Source organism: Schistocerca piceifrons, chromosome 8 (assembly GCF_021461385.2).
Source record: "Schistocerca piceifrons isolate TAMUIC-IGC-003096 chromosome 8, iqSchPice1.1, whole genome shotgun sequence".
NCBI lineage: Eukaryota > Metazoa > Arthropoda > Insecta > Orthoptera > Acrididae > Schistocerca > Schistocerca piceifrons.
The window spans coordinates 370,297,931-370,307,018 of NC_060145.1; the positions used below are offsets into that span (position 1 = coordinate 370,297,931).

The 9,088-nt window shown below is 42.0% G+C and overlaps 1 pseudogene; it reads left to right on the top strand.

Annotated features, from left to right (window-relative positions):
• The first annotated feature begins 3,109 nt into the window (after positions 1–3,109).
• On the top strand, positions 3,110–3,227 carry LOC124712817 (annotated as a pseudogene).
• The last annotated feature ends 5,861 nt before the right edge of the window (positions 3,228–9,088 follow it).

Genomic DNA, 9,088 nt, shown 5'->3' on the forward strand with positions numbered 1-9,088 from the left:
GCCCTTCATGGCAGTCCATTCTGGGCTTAATTTTCTGCAAGATAATGCCCTCCTGCACGATGGGAGTTTCTACTGCTTGTGTCTCTGCTAGCCAAACCGCATCTCTCCCCAGTTCAGAACATATAGAGCAGTATGGGAGAGCCCTCAAACCAGCTAGGGAACTTGACGATCTAGCGCACCAACTGCGCGGAATTAGGCAGGGTATCCCGCAGGAGCACAAGCGACAACTCTATCACTCAATGCCAAGCCGAGTAACTGCTTGTATAAGGTCCATGTGTGGGGCAACGCGTTGTAGACTTGATCAGTTTGTGAAGCTCTTTCTCTCGAATAAATCGTCCAATCTGTCTGAAATTGTAGTCATTTGTTTGTTTGAGTGCATCACATCTACCGATTTTCGCCCTATTCGCATGACTCCTTCGAGGTGCATCGGTTTCTTTATTATTTTATAACATACATTTTCTGTCTTTGCGTGTATTTTATGCGTATTTTTCTTTTCCCCTTCAGAACCATAATGCTTATGAGACGTGCTGCGGCTCGAGTTAGTGCTGTTTGTATGTTTCTGCCCGCTGTTGCAGGCCAGATGTATCGTTTAGGTGGCATGTTTGTGGTTGTTTGTCTTCTTCTCGTGTTGACTGGCGCCACTCGGTTTCGCAAGCGATGCCCGATCGCTAGTGGCAGGACTGGCGGTTATCGATATGTAGTAACTGTTGCCCTATCTTTGGGGCGGCGGCGTTGTTTTTCTGGGACGTGTGAGTGTGCCAGTTTGGCTGGGGACTCAGGAGGAGCCAGGTATACTGAGCGTGGTAGCGCAGTGGCTAGCACACTTAACTCGCATTCGGGAGGACGACGGTTCAACATCGCGTCCGGCCATCCTGATTTAGGTTTTCCGTGATTTCCCTAAATCGCTCCAGGCAAATGCCAGGATGGTTTCTTTGAAAGGGCAAGGCCGACTTCCTTCCTCATCCTTTCCTAATGTGATGAGACCGATGACCTCGCTGTCTGGTTTCCTCCCTCAAACCAATCCAGCCCAACCAGGAGCCAGGTCCGTGCAGTGAGAGAACACGCCGGGACCGCAGGTGGAGCGCATGGGCTGCCGGATGGAAGGGCTGTGGTCACGAGTGTGCACGACATCGTCATCAACCAGATCCTGCAGGCTTTAAAATGAGTTCATTTGGATTCAGCCTCCACCATTGTGACATCTCGTGATTCCCCAGTGACTTGGGTTCGTGTTGCTGCTCGTAGTGTTGCCAAGGCGAAGAGCAGCGAGAGGAGTGCTTGGGGAAACCTGTTCTGATTAGCTTTCCTCGGCTTCTTATTACTGTTTACTGCGTTCAGCTTGTTACATTTTGTTAAGTTCAACCAGCGGTATTTTTCCTGCCTGGTGGCCGCTAACGTCCCAGTTACCTGCCCTGGGGGTTAGTGTATCATCTTATTTCACCCGTTTGGTGGGCAGTTGCTTGTTTATTTTAATTAACCTTCGTTTGTATTTGCTGTTTTACAGCAGGTTTCTAAATTTTTTTTATATAATTGCGGTTCCTGGCGTGAAAGGCCTTCAGCCGTGACTGTTGTCATTTGGTTTAAAAAAATAAACCGATTTTGTATTTTAGCAATAAGCCTTAAAATCTTATTTACTACAGTTCCTGGCGTCTGATACCTTCTGCTGTGTTTTTGGCCACTTACCTTTCAATATTTCAATACCTGTAAGTTGTAATTGAAGAGAGTTCTTAAACATTCTTAATTTATTGCCATTCTTGGCGTGTAAAGCCTTCAACCGTGATCACAGTGGCTTGTTTTTTTTTTTTTTTTTTAACATTATATGCATTTTATGGTGATTTGCTAAATTGTAATGCACTGAAAGCACTACTATTTGCACAGTTGTTTATTCGTTCATTAATAACGTGTGGTGTTTTTTATTTATTGTTGAGTCTGGAATTACTGTTTTAAAAATAAGTGTGTGTAACTGTAAAAGGCAGATTGCGTCCCCGTCCGCAATCGTAACAGAATCCTGCCTTCACTTGACAATTAGGTTTCAGATTATGCGCTGTTTTCATGCCAATTCATATGAAAGGTAACAGACGAAAATGAAAACGTATGATTCTAATGGACAGTGATGAGAGAAGAGAGTGAAAGAATTCTAGTGCTGACACAGTCTGGTCCACTTTATTAGTATCGACGGGATTGCCAGACATAACTTGATCCTTCGGCGGTTGGATCAACATCAACAGTGAGACGCGCTCTCTCTTCTTGACACACTATGGACAAATTTTTAATTTAATGCAGGAAGTTGGAGCGAAATCTGTTGCTGAAGGAATTTAAGCCAAAATGTATCCGTCCTTGCTAGCCAGATGCTGGTAGTAAAAATTTCTTCCATACCCATGATTCGAACCAGCAGCGTCGAAAGCGAATGTCACTGTGCAGGAGTTTTTCAGCGTCCTCAACTACAAAGATTAGTGTAGGCTGTCACAGGCTGTAAGAGAGAACCCCAGGCCACCGGCAGACGTCTCGCCGTATGACCCTCCCCCGTGCTGGTCGTACTGGACGGCACCCAGGGTCTATTTTCAACTACAGAGTAACAATAACACAGTGGAGGAGACGGGGAGATGGACAGGACAGTATTTATGACTCGCCTGAATATTAAACCAACTCTGCGACGAGGCTCTGAAGGTCACGCAATGTCGTCATCCTCTGCCATGTAACGTTATGAGGATACAGTATGGAGAAGAATGGGCTACCTCCCAGCCGTTGTCTGTTATGTACACCTTGGTGCCGGTACGTCTCATTCAAGTAGCTCTTCAGTTGGTATCAAGAAGCTGATCCCGTTTCAGTTCTCGTACCACGGAAAAATCCCTCACAGTAACGGGAATTGAACTCAGATGCTCGACCTAAGAGTCAGACGCGCTGACCGCTCGGCTATGGAGGCGGACTGTCAAGGTACACAATCTGCAGATATAAGATAAATTAAACCTTACACAAGATTCCGCTTAAATTCTTTTAGATAGGAACATTGTTGATGAGTGGGTATTTCTCTCGGCGCAGGAAATAGGACATTATATAGCCGTTACAAAAGTTGCTAACAGATGATTTGATTGGCGAGATTAAATATACGAGGGCCAACGGCTTTGCCGCAGTGGTAACACCGGTTCCCGTCAGATCATCAAAATTAAGCGCTGTCGGGCTGGGATAGCACTTGGATGGGTGACCATCCGGTCTGCCAAGCGCTGTTGGCAAGTTGGGTGCACTCAGCCCTTGTGAGGCAAACTGAGGAGCTACTTGATTGAGAAGTAGCGGCTCCGGTCTCGAAAACTGACATACGGCCGGAAGAGCGATATGCTGACCACATGCCCCTCCATATAAGCATCCAGTGACACCTGTGGGGTGAGGATGACACGGCGGCCAGTCGGAACCTTTGGGCCTTCATGGCCTGTGGGGGAGGAGTTTAGGTTAATTTTTCTTTTCTTTTTTTTTTTTTTTAATATACGAGCTGGCTTGTACACACTCAGCTGTCAGTGTTCCATACAGGTCATCTCTCTCCATAGCACTGCATAAACATCGGAGAATGTCCACGCCACCGGCAAGAAGGGAAAAGAGGACTTGGATTTAATGTACTGTTGAACATAATGTACTGTTGACGGTAAGATTAGATTTCAAAAGGATGCAGAGAATCCAATTCTGCCCTTGCAAAGGAACCATCCCAGTATTCACCACAAACTGTTTAGTAAAACCACCAAAAAATAGATCAAGACTTCCGGACGGGCACTTGAACGGCACTCCCCCTAAATACCAGTCCAGTGCCTTAACACTGTGGAACCCAACTGTTGCGCCTTCGAAAGACAGCACTGCAGTATCCACGAAAAACGTCGAATCTCCAATGTCTCGTTTGTCTCAAACTAACAATTAGAGACCAGATAATCGACATTGAGGTAAATCTACATCTACTTCTCCATCTGTACTCCGCAAACCACTGTGAATTAGACTAACAGTACTAAAACATTAGGTATGTAGTGCATTAATAAAATTAAAGTTTGTACTCACTCGAAAAGATGCAGTACTTACAAGTCACATATTAAAAAAAGATCTCAGCCGGAAAGGCGACGTCATGAACACTTGTCAGATGGCGAGCCCCTAAAGGCTGCTCGTACTGTGGACAAGGGTTGCAACAAGACTGCATCTTTTCGAGTCAGTACAAACTTTAATTTTATTAATGTACTATATACCTAATGTTTTAGTACAGTTAGTCTAATTCTGAAGACGACGCTCATAGTAGCGTCGAAACCAGGTCAATTTTGACTTAATATTTGTGACCGAGGGCTTATTTGTTACAATATAGTGCATAAGTCATAAAGGGACGTTTAACTAAAATAGCTACGGCCAAATGTGACAAAAACGTAATGAAACTATTGATACGTAATGTATCGTCACCATTAGCATGTATTCTGTGACAGTATGCCGACAGAGGTCATACATCAGGGGTAAATTATGTTTTACCACAGTTTTATCACGTCTTTACCCGATTTGGATGCCCCTATCTCGGCTAGTATTTTCATGATTAGTTTTCTACTTAAGTAAGACGGACGTATTTTTGATGTTGGTGTCATAGATTAAAACCGGTCATAAAGTACAGGAAAAAAGACGATGTCAAAGACTATTTTCAATTCGTGATTTTTTGAACTTTGGATCACTGTATTCTTTACTGTGATTAAGTCGTACTTCATCAATTAAAACTTATGAAAAAGCTGATATCCTGCTTCCCGGTTGATCAACTTTTCCGCCATCTTGATTTCAATCGCTTCATTAATGACACTAGCCCAGAATCAGGGGGTCTGAGCCAGGAACATGGTTTTGTCATAATCCATGGTGTGTTCAAGTTCCAGGCAATGTTCTGCTATAGCAGATTTAGTTACCTATCGTACCCTGGTATGTCTCTGGCGTCCTTTACATCTTATTTCAACTGCTCTGGTAGTTTGACCGATGTAAGACATCCCACATTCACAGGGTATATGGTAGACACCAGATTTCCTTAACCCCAAATCATCCTTGACAGTTCCAAGGAGCGTCCTTATCTTGTTAGGTGGGCAGAACACACTCTTGATATTGCGTTTCTTCAAGATTTTGCTGATCTTGGCAGATATAGGCCCAGCATAGAGTAGAAAAGCTACTTTCCTGGTCTCTTCTTCCTGCTCCTCTCCTGTGACCTCAGGTCTTCTGGTGGGATGGAGAGCTTTGCGGATGTCCCTGGTGGAGTATCCGTTATCTGTGAACACTCTTCGTAGATGTTCTAATTCCGCTGTCAGGCTCTCTGAGTCAGAGAGTGTTTTGGCTCGGTGTACGAGTGTTCTCAGCACTCTCTAGGCGCTACAGTATGGAACCGCGTGACCGCTACGGTCGCAGGTTCGAATCCTGCCTCGGATATGGATGTGTGTGATGTCCTTAGGTTTAAGTAGTTCTATGTTCTAGGGGACTGATGACCTCAGACGTTAAGTCCCATAGTGCTCAGAGCCATTTGAGCCATTTGAGCTTCTGTGCTGGGTGATGAGAGACCCATATCAGCTTTATTCGATACCAGGATCTTAGGAGTACATCGTAAAAATTACAGTCATTTGCCGTGTACAACCATTTAGGAATCCGCGGGTGGGTTTTGGCAACAAAAAAATAAGTTTTGGTTTTTTTTCGATAATGGATAAAAACTTTTGAAAGCGGAGAGACTCATATATTTATCCATTTCCGAGATCCAAAAGTTCAAAGTTACCCTACATGTACATGGAAAATACACATGTAAGATCCGGTGTGAGGCAAAAACGTAGATTATAGAGCAAATTAGCACGGAGAAATGTGCTGTAAACCGTCTCCGCTACCATCAGGGAACCTCATATTGCAGTACGAAAGCATATGCAGAATTATTGTGCGCGTAAAGTTCGGTATGAGTTGTAAAATTAGTTTTACGTCAATTCCATATAAGTAAACTACGTAAACTTTGCTCACCAGTAAATTTCTTTTCATATCAGTTACATCTCCTGCTGCTGCAGGGAAAAGAAGGGAACCAGCGAAAACAATAAATGAGAGCACGTTCCTGTTAGTTTAAAAGGCTCTGGCTGAGAATTACCAGTCGCCTCATTTACGTTCCTGTTAGTTTAAAAGGCTCTGGCTGAGAATTACAAGCTGCCTCATTATACATTCCTCAGCATCTTTAAAAATTTGCTTTAAATTGGCATGCGAACATATAAGCGCTTTTTTATGGTAAGAGAGAAGAAGACAATGGCAGTGGGAAAGAGACAAAAAGGTTAGATAGTCGGCACTGGTGTCGTATAGCAAGAGCGAAGGAGACAATGGTGGTGTGATAGAAATAGAGGGACACAATGGCTGTGGAACAATACTGAAAGTGACAGAACTAGGCTAGGGAAAGAGTGGGATAGGAATAAATAGAAGGAGAAGAGAGTGGAAACGAGTGAAAATGACAACTTGGTAGAGAGGAATAGTGACAGTGAAAAGAACCGCAGCAGTTGAAAGGAATAAATAAGTTGGTAGCAGTGAGATAGTGACAGCGAGAGGGGACAGCAGTGGTACGAAAGAACGAAGGATACTGTGGTTATGAGACAAGAGACAGTGACAGCTATAGAGAGACAAAGAGCTAATGACAATGAGTTGAGTTGATGAATGAGTGAGAATGCGCAAGTGAGAGTGAGTGGGTATGAGCGCGTTACAGCGATAGATTAGTGGGTGAGTTATAGTTAGGGGAGCTTCTGGGAGTGAGAGAAGTGTTGCATCTTAAAAAAAGCGCTAATAGATTCGCATGCCAAAACATGGGGGAAATTTTTTTTTTAGTTGCTGAGGAACGTAGAACGAGGCTGCTGGTGTCCCTCTTTTCATGCAGAATCTTTAAAAAAATAGGAGGATATTCGCATTTTTTTGTGCTCCCGTAAGAGTATTTTTGACTCGTGTTAATACTGTTTGTTTCATTCAAAAACTTTGAGCGGTTTTACTCCGCCATAGTTCACACTGTGTTGGGCGCTTCCGCCAAAACAACATTTAGAAAAATCTCTTCTCCGATACATTCTGCTATCCGATATTACCTGACATGTCCGTACCACAAGTTAATTCTTCCGATTTTATTGAAACGTTGTATCCTCCACTGTTACGTGAGGATCAATACTACCAATACGATGATGGTTGCACACATAATGTGTGGGGTCGATTTTTCGATTTAAAAAAAGTCGAACACGCTACTCAGACTTTCATCTAGCTGTTTATTTCGTAAATTTTAAAATTGCCAAGTAATGGAATACGAATTATTTGCGACTAATAGTCAATATCAGGAGGAGTAGTTATTTTAATTTTAAGCAATTGTAGATGATGCGCAGCGGTACGATAGAAAATAATCGTACCTTGTTTGTAGTTGTGTCGTTCTCGAGTTTCTGACAATGGGGGTTAGACCTGAAGACGTGCAGAATATAATACAAATGAATAATTCATAACACGTGTGGAGTGTACGGTGAAGACAGAGGCAAAGAATACAAAAATAATGATCCAGCAAAGAGCGCACACAGAGACAGCAAACTTCCGAACAAATATGCTGCTCTACTTTGGATACAAGCCAGAATAACAAGAATTCCGTGATGTAGTTTCAAGTTGACTCCGCTACCGAAGTGAGACTTCCAGTGCGCCTCTACTCCGGAAAGTAAGGATATTGTTGAATTTTTAGTTACATTCTATTAACCCAGTTAAACATCTGTGATGATACTGTCTCGAAGCACTAACATCTCTATTACGTAGTTAACGAAATAAAAGTAGAACTTTCCCGGGTAGTCCAACAAATTCATTTAATTCTTCGTGGAATAAACTTTCTTATCAATGCCAGACGTAATGAGCAACTTAAAACCGTGCAATTTGTTCTCCTTGAGATTAATTAAAATTTTATTTCTGCTTGAGACATTCTTTACCCTTTTACTGTCATCGTAAATTCCTTCAAGGTACCAGCCTTGTGATAAATCCGTGGGGAGTCTTCCGCTTTACGACATAGGAGATAGTAAAATATAGCATTCCTTTCCTCGCCATGTCCTCTAGTACACGATTTTAAGTGTTATGATATAAGGAAAAACTTACACAGTGTTAAAAATTTTTTAACAATATCCGTGCAGTACCTTATATAAAATGTTAGAAGTTTCGCACGCATATTAATTGCACAATGGAACATAATCAACTTCCTGACAGAGGCTTTGTTCGCTGAAACAAGAACACATGGGAAGTTGATTAGATAATTACATGTCTAAGGCATCATTCAGTCTGTAGCATTTTTTAAATATCAGAGCCACACCTAAGATAGTTACATTAGTAAGGTGTACCGTAAGATCGTGCAAAATATTCATTTTTACAAATGCAGTATGGAACATCATCAAATTTAACTCTGACCAGCTACTGGGCATTCAAACTCACAGTGCAGCTTGAAACATTTTCGTCAGGATTGTGTGTGCGGAGGTATCTTTATAAGCTGGCGTATATTCACTTGTTTCTGCTCGGTGTCAACATTAGTGAGCAAATGACGCTGTACGGAGCAGTATTGCATAGTAGCGATTTTGCAAATTAGTTACTTCCAAATACCTCCTCCACTTTCTAAAAAACACTGATGCAGTACATATTTGTTTTGTATCCTAATTGACTTTAGATAGTATGTTCCAACCTACACGGCGCGTATAGTAAAAAAGTCATATACACAGACGATCATATAAGGAAACTATTAATTAATGTCGATCAACTATTTATTCATGTAGAAAGTAGATCTATAGCGTAACGCTCATAAAAACTACATAACTTTTTGTATTGTCAGGGCATATTCTATCCTGGGATGGAATAACAAGATTTGCAAGTAGACACACAGTTTTTTTTTTTCTTATTTCCATTCTTCGCAAACATGAATGTGTTACAAATTGATACCTTGAAATATTATAAAAAAGATACTAAAGTAGAGGCAAAATTAAGTTAAGTTAAATAAGAACAGGGGACGGAATGAGAAACGAACAGTAGTTTTCCTTTCTTCTTTATTTGTATACAGCTTTTACAAGACGATGGGAGTCATTATGTGAGTACTGCCTTCAAA